Source organism: Brassica oleracea, chromosome C2 (genome assembly GCF_000695525.1).
Source record: "Brassica oleracea var. oleracea cultivar TO1000 chromosome C2, BOL, whole genome shotgun sequence".
Classification (NCBI taxonomy): Eukaryota; Viridiplantae; Streptophyta; class Magnoliopsida; order Brassicales; family Brassicaceae; genus Brassica; species Brassica oleracea.
Genome location: NC_027749.1, coordinates 38,304,839 through 38,324,734, shown reverse-complemented (window position 1 = coordinate 38,324,734; position 19,896 = coordinate 38,304,839). Strand labels below are relative to the sequence as shown.

General features: G+C 35.5%; 1 pseudogene; it reads left to right on the top strand.

Moving 5' to 3' along the window:
- Positions 1-19,637, top strand: part of LOC106324167 — a 34,097-nt pseudogene extending 14,460 nt beyond the window's left edge.
- Positions 19,638-19,896: the final 259 nt, after the last annotated feature.

The window sequence follows — 19,896 nt, the reverse complement described above, 5'->3', positions numbered from 1 at the left end:
AACCCTAAACCCTAAACCATCAACACTAAATCCTAAACTATCAACACTAAACCTTAAACCCTAAAAATTAATCCTAAACCCTGAAACATCAACTCTAAACCCTAAAACCTAAACCTTCAACTTTAAACCCTAAACTCTAAACCCTAAACTCTAAATGCTAGACCCTAAACCCTAAACCCTAGAGCTGATGTTTTAGGGTTTAGATTTGAAGGTTTAGGGTTTTAGGGTTTAGGGTTTATAGTTGATGTTTAGGGTTTAGATTCGAAGGTATAGGGTTTTAGGGTTTAGGGTTTGAATTTCATAAAATATATGGTTTAGGGTTTACGTTTTGGGTTTATAGTTGATATTTTAGGGTTTAGATTTGAAGTTTTAGGGTTTAGAATGGATATTTCGGGGTTTAGGGTTTAGAGTTGATGTTTCATGGTTTAGGGTTTAGAGTTGATGTTTTACGTTTAGATTAGTTAATCATATGTTTTTTTTATGTCAAAGTTGATCAAAAGGTTATAAATGTTTTTTACCCTTCATTAAAGATAATGGTAAAAGTGGTTAGTGTAAACATGAAAAATGGTATTTTGAAAATGATACTCTTCTTGGACCAGTAATTGTTGTGGTTTTTGTTTCTGATCGTAAGCTTTTTTTCAAACTTGTCTCATGATCTCAAGTTGTGAAGCATGTTGGTAAAGTTTAAGACGGTGCTTTTTAGGTTAGCTGTTGCCTGAAAATTGACTCGAGCCTGCTGCTTGATAGCCTGATTAGTTCAATGTTGGGTTTTCCTTTTATGATTGAGCTGCAGAAGTAAATTTCATAATATTTTTTTTGCTCTGATCAGTTGATTTTATCACAGCAGTTTCATGAATACCAAAAGAGACTTCAAAGGCCATGCATGATGACGCTGAGCCTCCTTATAAGTAGAAGTTCAATGAGTTGATCGAGAATGCCAATATCAAGAAAAAGGTGAATTCTTTTCCCTTTCCTGTTTTTACTGGACTTTTTAAAAAACCACCCGTTGATTTGTGGTTACGTGTACAAGATATGCTATCTGAGTTACATAGATGATGATGACGACGGCGAGATAAAGCGTGAAATACATAATGGTGAAATTGCTCATTCCAAAGCTGTAGCCAAATCTTTTGAATAACCATGTTCCAAAAGCAAGGCTACAATTCTAAGCACTGTAAATTGACCCATCTGATTGTCTTTGTTCTCTCATTGATCATAGCCAATTGAGTTTCTCAGTACCGGCAAGGTGATCAGGATTCAAACCGATAACCGATGGTGTTATATTTAATGCTCAAAATGTTCAAAGAAGCTATAGCAATAGGCATGTGATGATTCCCACGCTGTCGGTATCGTCAGGTTACAAACATATTACTGAACTTCTTCTCAAATTTCTTAGTTATTAAATTCATCAAGGGGAAGTAGATAAGAGTAAACTTAATTAAGGCTTTTATTTCCAGGTTTCTACTGATCAAAGAGAGAGGTTGGCTATGTCCGTGGAGAGGCTTGATCAGTCTAGCGAAAAAATCAGAGAAAGTAGAAGAATCATGATGGAGACGGAAGACCTTGGTGTCTCAGTTCTTCAAGATCTGATAATGACCTCCACACAGGCATTGATGTCTATGTAAAGATCATAAAGAACTAGAAAGATTTTTTTGACCAGAGCCGTGATAAGATCAAACTTCTCAAATATGTCAATCAGCATGATCCCGCTGACAAATACCATCGCTTTCGATTGTATGACTTCTTCTTTCGGGTAAGTGGAGGATTATGTCTTTATTACTTTTGATCATCTTACTTACGATGTTTCTAGAAGCTTTTATGTAGAATTTTTTTGTTGATGAGATTCAATGTAGAATGTGTAACCTGGGACTGCGTCTGCCTCTGATGCAATTAATTTAAAAATCTTTGTTTTGTAGGAGTTTTGTAGGAGCACCTGTTAATAATATGTGAAACTTCTCAAGGCAAACTTGTATGAGTTCCAAAAGATTAATACAAAATCAGGTGGAGAAGTTTATTTCATAATGCCAAGGTTGCCGGTTAGCCAAAAGTCATTACCACTCCCAAGTTTCACTTAAATAATGCTTTAGCAAGTCCTTATTATAGAACTCAATTTTCTTCGTTGTGGTGTCTATATTAATTACTAATATATAATTATATACCATATTTGTTATCGTCGTTATTCAATTGTTCAGTAAAATGAATGAGACAGCTGTTTGCACATGCCAACTAACTTAACCCGATAAGTTGTATATGCTTCTATACAGTACATTTATTCCCAAAGAAACAAAACCCATGTCGAAGTGAAACATTGAAATGCAGCATATCACAATATACCAACTTTACAGAAATTCCGATAATATTAGGCAACTGTGGTTCTGTCGTAGAGTTAAAAAGGAAGATCATCTACCACTTTGTAACTTCGAGCCACCCTTATGTGCAATAGCGTTGTGATTAGACCAGCGGTAATCCTAAGCACATATTTTACCACACTAGCTACCCTCATATATATAGTCTCATTTATACAAACATAGATACTTTAAATCGCAGTTCAAGCACGCTAAGGAAACAAACATACTTTCCCAAACCAACAAATTAAGGACCTGTGAAATACTTTCCCAGATGCAACGTTCGGCCTCGCTCCTTTATGTTACAGAGGATAGGCCATTCAACAGAGACGGTGATAATTAGTGCCAAGGTTGAGCTGATCCAATCAAGAAGCAGTGATGACGTGGAGGTGGTGTAACAAACTTAGGCGGGAAAGTTTGTTGAGTCTTGAGTTGTATCGTTTAGATATAAATAATGAGTCTTAAGAGTCTGTGGGAGGTTGGCTATTTTCTGGGAATTGTAGAGGACACAGAGAGAAAGGTCTCGTGTATGGGCTCAAGGTCTCTTTGAGATCTTGAGATTGTAATTGGCTCCGATAAGCAATAATGTAGTACTTGGCTGCTTATCAGACGGTTTTAATCTAATATTCTATACATGATACAACACCTGCTGCTTTGATTGACGTTTACGTAACAATACAATTTCTCACAGTAAGCCGTCACACCGTAGCACTATTATTTTTCACCTCATCTCTCAAACACAAGAAATACTTCTATCTGCTATCAAAAGTACAAAGAAAAATAGATTTAGTGTTTAAATTTTGTGATTTGGAGTATAAAGTCTAGGTTTAGAGTGTAAGAGTCTGAATATAATAATTGGAGTTTAGCTTTAAAATTTTAAAAATATCAAAATAGAAAAAAACAATTACAAATGCGGGGTTGTCGTTATGAGGAAACTTATTACAACTATAATTAAAGGCCTTTTTGCAAAAGTGACTCAAAACTTGGAGTCAAACAGAAAACTAACCTTTTCTTTTGACTCCTTTTTTTTTTGAGATTTTAACCCCACACCTGCACTTTATCTACGAAAATGCCATTAACATTTTTTTTTTTTTTTTCGAAAATGGCTTCTTTACTGTCTCAACCTCATCTTCTTCAAGTATTTACAATACTGCCACTGCAATGAATAGTGGCAACAACCTTGTACGAACTGTTTGGAGCTTTTAATGCCCTTTAATGCACGTAAATCTCTTTACACTCTCTCTGTTTCAATTGTTATGAACTAAAAACAACATTTCTTTCACTTTCTCTCTATATTCATCCAAAAAACTCAAGCTTTTGATTCAAAATATGGGCTATGGTTGCAGAGCCATATTTCTTTCGTTTTGACTTACGGTTGCTTTCGTTTGAGGTTCTGGGTGGTTGGAGAAGACCCTGTGTGCAAACGAAGTCATCTCACCTAGTTTAAGGTACGAATTTGAATTTTTTTTCAAGATCTGTTCGCGTAGAAGACTTACTAGTAAGTCATCTGTATGTAGAAGACTTACTGATGAGTCTTCTGGTCAAACGGACGACATAAATTAAGTCGTCCAGCTTTGTTTGTTAAAAAAAAACACTCCAGACGACTTATATATACGTCGTCTACGAGAAACGGGCTAGTTTTGCATTTGACCGAATCGTGTCAGATCTTTGACTATTTCTGGACGACTTATAATTCAGTCGTCTCTGGGAAAGTTAAAATTTCAATATTTTATGAAAACTTGACGACTTACGTGTAAGTCGTCCTAGGTTAGTTTTGTAATTGAAAAATAAAACTTCATAATTTAACTTTAACCAGACGACTTAATATAAAGTCGTCCCTCCAGAAGACTTAATTTAAAGTCGTCCGGGGAAAGCAAAGTCGTCCAGAATTTTTCCCAATTTTCTGGTCAAACCTTGCTTATCCCGGACGACCTTAAATTAAGTCGTTTAGCTGGACGACTTTATATTAAGTCGTCTGGTTAAAGTTAAATTATGAAGTTTTATTTTTCAATTACAAAACTAACCTAGGACGACTTACACGTAAGTCGTCAAGTTTTCATAAAATATTGAAATTTTAACTTTCCCAGAGACGACTGAATTATAAGTCGTCCAGAAATAGTCAAAGATCTGACACGATTCGGTCAAATGCAAAACTAGCCCGTTTCTCATAGACGACGTATATATAAGTCGTCTGAAGTGTTTTTTTTTAACAAACAAAGCTGGACGACTTAATTTAAGTCGTCCGTTTGACCAGAAGACTCATCAGTAAGTCTTCTACATACAGATGACTTACTAGTAAGTCTTCTACGCGAACAGATCTTGAAAAAAAATTCAAATTCGTACCTTAAACTAGGTGAGATGACTTCGTTTGCACACAAGGTCTTCTCCAACCTAATGATGTTGGTGATAATGATGAAGCTGGTCAAACATGGGACAAACACGTTTTGGGTAACAAAGTATGTGGAAAAACATTTATGCTCAGCGGGAGACCGAATCGCTCAGCGGAGACACTGTACTCCTTAATTAAGTCGTCCGATAAGTCGTCCAGCTGGGAAGACTTTCCAGACGCCTTATTATAAGTCGTCTAATAAGTCGTCCAGATGGAAGACTTTCCAGACGACTTAATTAAGTCGTCCGATAAGTCGTCCAGCTGGGAAGACTTTCCAGACGCCTTATTATAAGTCGTCTAATAAGTCGTCCAGATGGAAGACTTTCCAGACGACTTAATTAAGTCGTCCGATAAGTCGTCCAGCTGGGAAGACTTTCCAGACGCCTTATTATAAGTCGTCTAATAAGTCGTCCAGATGGAAGACTTTCCAGACGACTTAATTAAGTCGTCCGATAAGTCGTCCAGCTGGGAAGACTTTCCAGACGCCTTATTATAAGTCGTCTAATAAGTCGTCCAGATGGAAGACTTTCCAGACGACTTAATTAAGTCGTCCGATAAGTCGTCCAGCTGGGAAGACTTTCCAGACGCCTTATTATAAGTCGTCTAATAAGTCGTCCAGATGGAAGACTTTCCAGACGACTTAATTAAGTCGTCCGATAAGTCGTCCAGCTGGGAAGACTTTCCAGACGCCTTATTATAAGTCGTCTAATAAGTCGTCCAGATGGAAGACTTTCCAGACGACTTAATTAAGTCGTCCGATAAGTCGTCCAGCTGGGAAGACTTTCCAGACGCCTTATTATAAGTCGTCTAATAAGTCGTCCAGATGGAAGACTTTCCAGACGACTTAATTAAGTCGTCCGATAAGTCGTCCAGCTGGGAAGACTTTCCAGACGCCTTATTATAAGTCGTCTAATAAGTCGTCCAGATGGAAGACTTTCCAGACGACTTAATTAAGTCGTCCGATAAGTCGTCCAGCTGGGAAGACTTTCCAGACGCCTTATTATAAGTCGTCTAATAAGTCGTCCAGATGGAAGACTTTCCAGACGACTTAATTAAGTCGTCCGATAAGTCGTCCAGCTGGGAAGACTTTCCAGACGCCTTATTATAAGTCGTCTAATAAGTCGTCCAGATGGAAGACTTTCCAGACGACTTAATTAAGTCGTCCGATAAGTCGTCCAGCTGGGAAGACTTTCCAGACGCCTTATTATAAGTCGTCTAATAAGTCGTCCAGATGGAAGACTTTCCAGACGACTTAATTAAGTCGTCCGATAAGTCGTCCAGCTGGGAAGACTTTCCAGACGCCTTATTATAAGTCGTCTAATAAGTCGTCCAGATGGAAGACTTTCCAGACGACTTAATTAAGTCGTCCGATAAGTCGTCCAGCTGGGAAGACTTTCCAGACGCCTTATTATAAGTCGTCTAATAAGTCGTCCAGATGGAAGACTTTCCAGACGACTTAATTAAGTCGTCCGATAAGTCGTCCAGCTGGGAAGACTTTCCAGACGCCTTATTATAAGTCGTCTAATAAGTCGTCCAGATGGAAGACTTTCCAGACGACTTAATTAAGTCGTCCGATAAGTCGTCCAGCTGGGAAGACTTTCCAGACGCCTTATTATAAGTCGTCTAATAAGTCGTCCAGATGGAAGACTTTCCAGACGACTTAATTAAGTCGTCCGATAAGTCGTCCAGCTGGGAAGACTTTCCAGACGCCTTATTATAAGTCGTCTAATAAGTCGTCCAGATGGAAGACTTTCCAGACGACTTAATTAAGTCGTCCGATAAGTCGTCCAGCTGGGAAGACTTTCCAGACGCCTTATTATAAGTCGTCTAATAAGTCGTCCAGATGGAAGACTTTCCAGACGACTTAATTAAGTCGTCCGATAAGTCGTCCAGCTGGGAAGACTTTCCAGACGCCTTATTATAAGTCGTCTAATAAGTCGTCCAGATGGAAGACTTTCCAGACGACTTAATTAAGTCGTCCGATAAGTCGTCCAGCTGGGAAGACTTTCCAGACGCCTTATTATAAGTCGTCTAATAAGTCGTCCAGATGGAAGACTTTCCAGACGACTTAATTAAGTCGTCCGATAAGTCGTCCAGCTGGGAAGACTTTCCAGACGCCTTATTATAAGTCGTCTAATAAGTCGTCCAGATGGAAGACTTTCCAGACGACTTAATTAAGTCGTCCGATAAGTCGTCCAGCTGGGAAGACTTTCCAGACGCCTTATTATAAGTCGTCTAATAAGTCGTCCAGATGGAAGACTTTCCAGACGACTTAATTAAGTCGTCCGATAAGTCGTCCAGCTGGGAAGACTTTCCAGACGCCTTATTATAAGTCGTCTAATAAGTCGTCCAGATGGAAGACTTTCCAGACGACTTAATTAAGTCGTCCGATAAGTCGTCCAGCTGGGAAGACTTTCCAGACGCCTTATTATAAGTCGTCTAATAAGTCGTCCAGATGGAAGACTTTCCAGACGACTTAATTAAGTCGTCCGATAAGTCGTCCAGCTGGGAAGACTTTCCAGACGCCTTATTATAAGTCGTCTAATAAGTCGTCCAGATGGAAGACTTTCCAGACGACTTAATTAAGTCGTCCGATAAGTCGTCCAGCTGGGAAGACTTTCCAGACGCCTTATTATAAGTCGTCTAATAAGTCGTCCAGATGGAAGACTTTCCAGACGACTTAATTAAGTCGTCCGATAAGTCGTCCAGCTGGGAAGACTTTCCAGACGCCTTATTATAAGTCGTCTAATAAGTCGTCCAGATGGAAGACTTTCCAGACGACTTAATTAAGTCGTCCGATAAGTCGTCCAGCTGGGAAGACTTTCCAGACGCCTTATTATAAGTCGTCTAATAAGTCGTCCAGATGGAAGACTTTCCAGACGACTTAATTAAGTCGTCCGATAAGTCGTCCAGCTGGGAAGACTTTCCAGACGCCTTATTATAAGTCGTCTAATAAGTCGTCCAGATGGAAGACTTTCCAGACGACTTAATTAAGTCGTCCGATAAGTCGTCCAGCTGGGAAGACTTTCCAGACGCCTTATTATAAGTCGTCTAATAAGTCGTCCAGATGGAAGACTTTCCAGACGACTTAATTAAGTCGTCCGATAAGTCGTCCAGCTGGGAAGACTTTCCAGACGCCTTATTATAAGTCGTCTAATAAGTCGTCCAGATGGAAGACTTTCCAGACGACTTAATTAAGTCGTCCGATAAGTCGTCCAGCTGGGAAGACTTTCCAGACGCCTTATTATAAGTCGTCTAATAAGTCGTCCAGATGGAAGACTTTCCAGACGACTTATAATAAGTCGTCTGCGCAGTCTTTTGGATTGAAGTAAATACCTGACTCAAGATAGCAGCTTTCATTGATCTGCGGCCTCTGCTGCCCTCGTAAGCCAGTATCGGTGGAGACGGACTGTCTGCTCTGGGACCACCAATACTAGCACCCAATTCCGGCATAGCTGTGTACGTCTAGACCTGAAGAACTTGTATAAACCCATCCACGGTGTAACAGCCAGCAATTTCTTTGTTCCACAAAGAGTCCATCAGCACCTTAAACGCGACTCTCCCCCATGGATAATTCTCAAACCGTTCTAAATCCATCACTAGCCTTGCCAGAGTAGATCGTGTAGCGGTTGAAAACTTTCTCCCTTCAATGAATCCAGTGAAGATGGAGAGGTACGCGAGCCGCTTGCGATCTTCCCTGGACCAATCCCCGCATCTCTTCAGTGCTGCTATTATCTGATCAGTAGTTGGCCCAGCTTCCAGATGAACTCCCAGCATCCCCCAGAAAGAAACCATCTCTGGGGTAACGTCACATTTTGGTGTCTCAAGGTCCTCGATGTACTCGCAGTTTAGACCAGTGAGGTTTTCAAACTCTAACAGTGAAAACCTCAAAGGTTCTGGACCAACGAGAGACCACATCTCATACTTCTTCTTAATGTCCAGCTTGAAACTGAGCATGTAGTGAACCAGCCTTGAAGCCCAACCAAATCCCTGCTCCTTGAACTTGATGAAAACTCCCAAACTCGACTCCTTGAGCTCTTCAAATTCGTCATCAGTAAGAGCTTTCCTAAGAGCAGTATGCAACTTGCTGTTATCCGTATGATACGAAATGCTATTGTGGGCTTCTGGTTCTTCCCCTGATGTGTATAACCTACGGGGGAGTTCTGGAATATCCATCCTTTTTGTCTGCAAAATAATCAAAGACAACAATATAAGTCCAGACGACTTAGTAGACGACTTAAATTACTTACAAGTCTTCCAGTCGCAGAAGGAGTTGGAGTACTCGTCATTGCGGTTATAGATCTGAAAAAATAAACGTGAAACGGTGAGAATGAGTAAATTGATAGAGACAACGTTTTATGTTCATCTTTTCCTCGAGATTGATGACTTAGCGGCGTTAGGGTTTACAGAGAAACGGCGCTAAGGTTTACAGAGAAGAAGCGGCGGCGCTAGGGTTTAGAAGAAGCGGCGGCGCTAGTGTTTAGAACGTTGGTGACCACGGTGGCGAGGGCGACGGTTTGTTCGGAAATAGTGGAATCGGCGGCGCTAGGGTTTAGAGGAATCGGCGCGGCTAGGGTTAGAAGAAGCTGCGGCGACAACGGTGAGAATGAAGTGAGATAGATAGCCGATGTTGAGAACGATGGTTTGTTCGGAAATCGTGGGAATTCGAAATCGCCTTTGAGAGGGAGAACTGTTAGGGTTTCTGAATTTCGCGAAAAATGAAACAAAAAAAATAAAAATCACCTTATATATTGGGTAAATAATCCGGTTAGCTTTAAAATTACATTGGTAAACTTTAAGGTTTGGTCCGGTTTAGACGACTTATTCTGGCTGATAATGTACAACAGACGACTTAATATTTAGTCGTCTGTTTTCAGACGACAAAATATTAAGTCGTCCTAGACCCTAAAATGAACCCCTAAACTAAAATGACTAGATTAACTAACTAACCACGTTATAAAATCAAATTATACTTAAATAGTGTTTACTATACACAGAAATGAACACGCATAAGTAATTTTAAAAATTTTCAAAAACGGTTTTAATTCTTTCCAAAATCTAACCCTAAGAACACATACAATACTACAATATATGTTGATGAAACATAAACTTAAGAATATCATGACTCACTACTTTCACTCATCTATGCTGAAAACAATTGAAATTTGTTATATCTTAATTTATACCTCCTAAGACATATGTTAATTACATAATTCCCATTTTTCACTTATCAAAATATTTTTTACAAAATTTTTAAATTATGTTTAAGACTAACTGTCCAGACGACTTTAAGTTAAGTCGTCTGGACGACTTATTTTCAAGTCGTCTAAACAGACGACTTGCGAGGGGTAGAAACGTAAAAAGAATTCCGTTTTTTTGTTTGGTCACAAGGGGATAGTTGTAATTTCAATAGCCTTTTAGGTTACTTTTGCCTTTGACCCAAGTTGGGGTATTGTTTTGGGTTTGACTCCAAATTTTGAGTCACACTTGGCAATTCTCCCATATACTTCGAAATGTACTTTTGAATGTCGACATGATACACATAGAGGACAAGTCACTCGATCGATCTCTTAGGACAGACATAGTGTTAGAGGAAATATTTTATTTATTTTTTCAAATTAAGATTTTTTTGTTAGTATCTAAATGTAAATATAATTATAATTCTTTTAATAATAATAATAATATATTTGTAAAATTTCAATTTTTTATAGAACTCTTACTAATAAATATGTTGAATAAGTATATTTTAAAATAATAATTATTTAAAATATCAAATTTATTATAATAATTAAGTATTAATGATAATAACGATTAATATTGATGTATATTAACTTGACTAAATTATCTTTACTAATTAGTAATGGACTGAATTAGTTTATAAAGTCTTAGTGTAATTTATATTAAATATATGATATCTGATAAAATATAAAAAACATATTGTTGTATTAGATAAATCGGTTTCTGTTTTCAAATTATCCGTTTTGGATGAACAGGGTTATTGCTTTAATATTTTTGTTTATTTTATTTATTGCCGAGTAGGAGCAACTTATTCAAACAATAGGGAATTTACATTATTAATCAACATACTCATGTATCACTCAACTTTTTTTCATTGACTTTACTTTATGTTTTAAATTCAACTATATTTATTTTGTGCAACTATCAGCTATTTATTCTATTTTTATTGCATTAATCTATCAAAACCATTTATGCTATTTTCTTTTGACCTAAAAAATTACAAAACAAAGTAATACACTACTATTACTAACTATTATCAAATAAATCAAATAAACCATTTTAAATTCATTAGAGAACAAAATATACGAAGGTTTTCTCTCCTGTGAGGCTGCCACATGGAACTTCATGTCAGAAAGTCGAGCTCCCACATCGCGCCACGTGTCCGCTTAAATGAAACTCTGCGTTTCATTAAATCAGGTTTGTTATTAGTTGATTATACTCAAAGCCCAACAATATTACCTTCTTTTTTTAAAGTATACTAGGTGACTAGCCCGCACCCTGTGCGGACATAAAAATATTCAAAATGTGGAATAAATATTATACAGTTGTTGACGTTACAGATTTTATATTATCACTAAGTAGAATTGTATTGTATATATGTTGTAACTGTGTATTTTTGGTGACGAATATATTTACGTTTATATTTTTCGTTTTAAAATAGTGACATATTTAAAGAAAATATAATAAAAGTCGAAATATAATCTATAAGTAATATAAATTAAGAAGTACAATTCTCAATAAGGAAAACAAACCTGCAAAAAATTATTAAATTTTGTAAGCAGTTGGACGAAATAAAATAATTTCATAGATATATAATTTTATAAATTTTAGCTAGCATATATTTTCAAGATGCTATATATTATTTCTCATGGATCTATGTTATTATAAATAGAGCTTCATATGCATACATATTCTGTATATTAAGTTTTGCCAAAGAGATTGGATTGCCAACTCTATATATCTTCCATTGTATTTAAAAATAATGACATATTTAAAGAAAATATAATAAAAACCAGAATATAATCCATAAGTAATATAAATTAAGAAGTACCATTTTCGATAAAGAAAACAAAATCCATTAAAACCTGCAAAAAATTATTAAATTTTGTAAGCAGTTGTACGAAATAAAATAATTTCATAGATATATAATTTTATAAATTTTAGCTAGCATATATTTTCAAGATGCTATATATTATTTCTCATGGATCTATGTTATTATAAATAGAGCTTCATATGCATAGTTTATATATCAGAGTACTATCAATGATCTCTCTTATGGTTCTTTTCTCATTAATAACAAAAAATTTGGCACGAACAGATGCAGCAGTACCAACAGACCATTGGGTACTATCGTCGTTTGTATGAGCAAGTGAATCATTAGTGAGACTGCAAAATCAAGATAAATCAAGCTTATAAAAACATTGTATTATGTTGCCAAGGTAAATTAGCTAACAAAAGAGTACTAACTGGAGTAGTACCTTGTTTTGAACAGGTCAACCAAATCCATGTTGGGTTGAGTAAAATTTGGATTGAATTCCACCCGCTAGATATGGAGTAAGCACCTACAATATATAGATTTTATTAACATGTTGTACATATAATTATTTTAGAAAGATAGATGTATTATATACCTTTTCACTCTTTAATAGAAGAGAACTAACACAAATAATCATTGTGGGCATGTTACTCATACTATAATCGTATACTTGTTTAGCATAACGACCCTACAGAGTACACATCATCTTCTCATTATTGTATAATATAAACTTAAGTTAATAAATCTAATATACATATTTAGGTAGCAAATAAGAAAAAGTAAAGTACTTAAGCTTACTTTTGGTCACGTAACTCAATCAAGAGCCTCATGTTATCTTTTCCTTTTATCAATTTGTTTTCAAGCGAACCGAAGTTAACTATTTGACCAATAACATCTACATTCCAAAATAAAAATAATTAAATTAACACAAATAATACAAAACCAAAAGAATATCTAAACATTAAAAATTCAATTAAGTAGCTATAATATTAAAGTTATTTAATAAACAGATTAATAGCCTTAAAATCATATATAAATTATTAGTGCATGAACAATTCCCAGTTGAAAATTATTTACCAACCAAATAGCTATTATCAGCTTTTCCACCAGGAATTTCAGTGTAATCAGCCAAATACTTCTCGGGAACTTCACTTGGAAAATCATTTGGTTTTGCAACAAAAGTCGCGTGGAAGAACCCAATTTTGTACGGATGAGAGTTTGTCCGATAATCACCAATAGCATCGTACACTTTGAATAACTGGACAACCTTCAAATTTTTTGATGAGCTGTTCACAAACTAAAGCATGAAATTTTGTCCCTGATCGAATATATGAAAGTTATGAGTTAGACAAATAAATTATAAGAGTTGACGGAAAGCAGAATAAGTAGTTTTGAAACACTATAAAAAAAAATATTGTTCATTGTAAAGTAAATATAATATATGACGATTCTGAGTTTTGAAAAATGTAGTAATAAAAACAAATACCATTTCCATGGTGTTGCCGGATTCTTTGTTATAATTTCTCCACAAGCGAAGAATCCGTACTTCAATACGCCATGTATCTTTAGACGGGTTTTTAAAAATTGTTAGGAAAAGAGAATAGTTGTATTGTAAGACGTTAGACGTTTGGGGTCTTAGTTATATATATAGTCCACCTTCCACGTTAGACATTTATTAGGGGATATTTTACATAATAAATGACGTTTTCGAAATGATTTTTATCAAGTAAGAAATTAAAATTATATCGCCATAAGGTGAAATGCAATAAACACAATACCAACTTGCGCAAGTAATTCATATTCAAAAATGGTAAATTATTAAAAGCGAGCTAACAAATTAGAATGCATTAACTATTATCAACTTGCGCAACTAATAGGAGAATTCAAAAAATGGTAAAGTTATAAATAAACGGGCAAAAAATTATAAACATTAAGGTTACTTAGGTAAGTTATTAAAAACAATAAGGTAAATTACATTTAAACAATGCAATAAATATTAGCAACTTGCGCAAGTAATAGAAAATTAAGGTAAGTTATTATAAACGTTACAATTAATTAAAACATCAATGTAAATTACATTTTAAAGATCCATGTCTACAATATAATTAATTTTATAAATTTATTTATAATTTAATAAATGATTTATAAAGCATGCATGGAATTTATTAGACATTAATAGTTATTATGATAATTTATATACAAATATAAGGCTTTCTATACAAAAATAAAATCATTATATCAATTCAAATAAACATTTTTGTTTCTTATTTTTTGTAGTTTATAAATATATAAAAAATTTGATCACATTATTACTCTTTCATAGTCTCAACAATTAGTTACCATAAATAATTATTTCTAAAATTATGTAGATTATTTTAGAAAGTTGTAATTGAATTATCATTTTCTTTTAGATATAATTATAATAAATAAAATTAAAAATCATCGGCCAATCAAATTATAACAATTTGAAGAGTTCATTTATGATCGACACGTAATAAAAAATCACTTATGTGACTTCTCAATCAATATATAGTAGGTTTATATTTTTATAAATAATTTATAACAATTTATAAATTATTTTAAAATTCTGATAAATTTATTCTTTAAACAACAATAAATAATGTAAAAATAATATTAATAAACATGTTTGGATTTTGTAATATTAAAAATAGTTATTATATAATTATATTCGAATACAGTTCATCAAGTAGAGTATAAAACTATTATAATTATCTTATATAAATTTTTCGTTCATTATATTTTATAGTTTATAAATATTAAAAGTAATAAATAAAATATTATTAATCTTTCTATAATTTCGAGAATTAGTTTCCATAAATTGTTATTTGTAATATTCTTTAGATTATATGGCAAGTGATGTTAAAAGATTTTAGACTTACCTTAAATTTTTAAATATAAATTAAATAAATAAAAATTAAGAACAATCGACCAATCAAATTATAACAATTTCTTGAAAAACTTTACCTATGAGCGATATGTCACCAAAATTCATTAAAGTGACTTCTCATTTAATATATAGGTGGATTCTGAGTGCAGAATAAGTAAAAGCAATTAAGGAAATAATGATAACCGTACCAAAAGTCAAACATTAATCGTAGAAAATAGGAAACACTAAAACATCTTCCCAACTTATTATATAAGCCAGATTTGCATCATGGTCCCTCCAGAAGCAAAGAAATTAACAACCGTGTAGCTACTAACAACTTTAGGCCTGGGCATTTCGGGTATCGGTTCGGTTCGGTTCAGGTATTTCAGGTTTCGGGTAGTTCGGATAGAAGCTAGAGGATCCATTTAGTACTTGACCTATTTTCGGTTCGGTTCGGTTCGGATAGTTTCGGGTTCGGTTCGGTTCGGATACTAAATGTAGGAACCGAAAAATATTCGGAAAAAGTTCGGTTCTCATTTGGATCCGGTTCGGATTTGGATAGTATATTTCGGATAAAACTATCCGGATACTTTCGGATACTTTCGGGTAGTTTAGATATTTTATAATAATTTAGTTATCATAAACTATTTTCAGATACTTTTAATAGAATTTTAAATTTAAAATATATATTTAATGATGTTATATGTATATATAATTAATATTTTTATATATTTGGGTACCCGTTCGGTTCTCGGTTCGGTTCCGGTTCGGTTCGGTTATTTCGGATATAAAAATATAGGAACCGTTCGGGTATTTGAGGGTATTGGTCCGTTTCCGGTTTCGGGTATTTCGGTTCGGTTCCGGTTCGGTTCTTCGGTTCCGGTTATTTTGCCCAGGCCTAAACAACTTATTAAGCCAAGCAACCGTTAGAAAAAAAGGTAAGCTAGACGAACATCATTACAAAATCTGCTAACATAGGAAAATCAATCACATGTTCATGTTTCCTGTCTCCCACAACAGACATTCTCAGATTTCTATTCAAAACCAACAACCTCTAAATAATTAAATGGTTAAAAGATCTACAAAAATATGGGCAAAGGCGTTGGCCAACCCTTCACAAAGCAAAGCACCGAGAGCAGCAACTCTACGCTAATAAGTTATTGGGATAATATTGTTTATTTAGTCTTAAAATATAGTATATAAAATATTCAGTCATATATTTATTTAAGTATTGATAATTAATATTATGTTCTGATTCGTTTTTTTTTACAAATAATTTCCTATTATAGTGAATTATATATTCATGTTCAATTATTTTAATTTTAATTTTAAAATAAAATATGTTAAAGAAATTAAAAATACAAGTACATTCAATATATACAAAATATAAAATATTGATATTATACCTAAATAATATGACAATTGTTAACTGGTCTTGTGGCAGTAACAAAGAATTTAGTAAGACGCAATATGAGGTGTGATAACTACTGCCCAAGATGCGGAGAACCTAAAAAATCAGTAACCCATGCCTTTTTTGAGTGTCCACCAGCTCTGCAGGCCTGGTCATTATCATCAACTCCAACAAGTCCAAATTTATTCCCAGTATCAAGCGTCTACACAAACATGGATTACCTATTCTTGAGGAAAAACGGCATCATTGAGCCAGCACAAGACATGGATCCTTATCCCTGGATAATCTGGTATATCTGGAAGGCTAGGAATGACAAGCTCTTCAGGGGGATAGACAGAGACCCATTAGAGCTGGTTAGATATGCAGAAAGTGAATACCAAGCCTGGTTTGATGCGAATGAAGTGCCACAACCAGTGATACAGGAAAACAATACCGAGGAACCCCAAGTCTTAAGCTTGGGTAATATCTGCCTGTTAGATGGATCTTGGACATCTGCTGCTCACTTTAGCGGATGTGGATGAGTTTGGATGGACAGTGGTGGGAACATACAGCTTATGGGGACCAGAAATATCACTCGACGTGAATCAGCCCTGCATTCGGAACTAGAAGCACTGCGATGGGCAATGGAGAATATGCTTCAACACCTGACATGTCAGAGCTTTGGGATAGACTGTAAGGACCTGATCGTAATGATAAAGGAACCTCATGTGCGGCCAAGCTTTGCGACGGAATTGGAGAGGATAGAGAAGCTTCAAATATGCTTCCCGGACTTCAGCATCACTCATGTGCCAAGAGCGCGAAATCAGATTTCAGATTTTTTTAGCAAAAACTGCAAGATCCTTCCATAGGGAGTTATTTTTTATTGGTTGCTTTATTCCGGTCTCGTTACCCAGACCACCTCTAGCCTGAGTAATAGAATGAACTTTCGACGTAAAAAAAAAAAAGAGAGTAGAAGAATCTTTCGTAAAAATGAATCTTAGATATTGTAGAGTTGATCAGGAAACTGTTTTGGTACCTGTAGGATTGCAGAGAAGAGCAAAGTCCATGGATTTCCGGCGGGTTTGTGTACGAGCTTAGGCATAGGAGGGCACATAACAGGAGGTGCATACGGTTCCTTGATGAGAAAATACGGTCTCGGTGGAGATAACGTGCTAGATGCAGAGATTGTTGATGCCAACGGTAAATTACTCAACAAAACCTCGATGGGTGAGGATATGTTTTGGGCCATTAGAGGAGGTGGTGGAGCCAGTTTTGGTATAATTCTAGCATGGAAGATCAAACTTGTTCCTGTTCCCAAAACTGTAACCGTGTTCACCGTTACCAAAACGTTGGAACAAGACGTGGGTAATAAGATTCTTTCAAAGTGGCAAGTGGTCGCTGACAAGCTTGTTGAAGAGCTATTTATCCGAGTGATCTTCAACATAGTTGCAAACAACGGAAGAAAGACCGTGACCATGTCATACAATGCTCTGTTTCTCGGAAACAAAAGCATGTTGATGAAAGTTATGAAGAAGAGTTTCCCGGAGCTAGGTCTAACATCGAGTGATTGTGTCCAAATGAGTCCGATTCCCCAGTCTGGGCTGATGGGGATGTTAAGGAAGTTGCTCAAAGAAGACTCTCCATCAATGTTATGGAGTCCTTACGGAGGAAGGATGTCTGCAGTCCCCAAGTCTGAAATCTTTTTCCACATAGAAAAGGTGTCATCTTCAAGATCTTGTACGTAACGATTTGGCCAAACAGCGACAAGAGACCGAGCAGGCACATCAACTGGATAAGAGATATGTACAGTTACATGATGCCTTATGTCTCGAGCAATCCAAGACAATCATATGTGAACTACAGAGATCTAGACCTGGGACAGAACATGAAAACACACAAAATCGAACTTCAAAAAAGCTCAAGTCTGGGGAACTAAGACCATGATTATAGCTGATCTTTAATGGGTTTTTAAACAAAAGAATTGATTTAATTAAATCAAAACTAATTAAAAGGAAAGTTACCGATCCTTAACTTGGGACTTTGAGGACCGATTACTAATAGGGTTTTTATTCCACGTGTCAACTTTCGATCGATCAAAATCGGAGATGGCATCGACTGCGGCGGTTCCGTTCTGGAGAGCGGCGGGGATGACGTATATAAGGTACTCAAACATCTGCGCGAATATCGTGAGGAACTGCCTGAAAGAACCTTTCAAAGCTGAATCCATGAGCCGCGAGAAGGTTCACTTCTCCCTCTCCAAATGGGCCGATGTAAAGCCCCAGAAACCAGGTATCTTCTTCTTCACTCCCTTTCCTCAGGATCCTTGACCAATGCTCTTTCTTGTTTGATCGAGATCTAGCTTCTTGTTTGTGTGTTTCTGTGTGATTCTCTCTGTTTCAAGATGGTAAAGATTCCTACTTTAATTAGAACCCATCAAAAACTATGATTCCGTTTCTGTTGATGAAGGGATTGTCACTCTTAAATGTCTTTTGAGCTCACATTTGATGATATTTGTTCTGTCTCATTTTACCAAAAAAAATATTTGTTCTGTCTCTGTAGATTGATTACATGTCTGATCCATCCATTGTTTGGTTTTAATATTTGAGATGAATGTTTGTGTGTCTGAAGCCTAAAAAGCTTATTTCTTTGTTCATTGTCTTTGGACGAATGTGGTTATGTTTAGTATACAAGTCAAGTTACACGGGCAAACACAATTACGAGTCATGTGTTATATAAAGCTTCATCCTTTTTTTTACTTGACTGCGTTATTCGAGTCATGTCTTATCTAAAGTTTCAGACTTTCTTCTTGTAACTATCACCATGTTTTACAATCAACATTTTCATTTGAATGATTTAATGATCTGTGTTACAGGGTGAGCCAGGTTTCCACTGGTTTGGATTCATTATGTGCATTAGTGCAACTGCAGCAAGAGCTTTTAAATCTGTTCTTCAAGGCATTTTACTTTCTTCCGAGTGGTAAGAAGATCATTACTCAATGATACAGAACACAACAGATTAATGAGTTTTGGAGTTTTTAACATGTCTCTTGCAGAGAAAAGTTGAATTCGATGAGTTTAATGTTGTACATGTTCCCTATAGCCGTCATTGCGCTTCTACCCGTCACAATAGTAATGGAACCAAATGTGATGAGTGTGATTCTATCGCTCGCAAGACAACATCCGTGTGTGTGTATATGAAAAAATGAAAACATTTCAACATTGACAAAAATAGTGGTGCTCAAAATTGGATCAAACGTGTGTGTATTTTCAATGTGTAAAATGTGTGTGTGCGTGTATGAAAAAGTGTGTATTTTAACAAAACAATGTTTAATTTTTTTTTTAAGAACTTTTGTTTAAGAAACTACCACTGGAACATAGAAAATAGGTGTTTCTTAACTAACATTTATTATTTAAAAAAGTTATTAAGAAACTCAAATGAGATTATAGGGTTAATCATGCTCTAAGTACATCAAAGGCAATTTTAACAGATTGGTGAGGATCAAATCAAAGGTTGATCCAGAGAACTTCTTTAGGCACGAGCAGAGCATCCCACTTCTTCCTGTTCAAGGCTAACCAGCCTCAGATCATGATATTATCGCACTAAATAAAATAAAAATATAGGTATTTTGCACCTAGCTTAAGAACATGCAATGAAATTAGAAGAAATCTACAATGGTTCTTTTGTATTTCAGAAAATGTTTTTGCTATAATAATAAAAGTATGCATGCGATACGCTGTGTCATCTCAAATTCGAATAATTGCAAGTTATGAGTCACAAGGGGTTCCTAAAGCACTTCCAATGGAGATATTAATTAGGACTGAAGAGAAGATT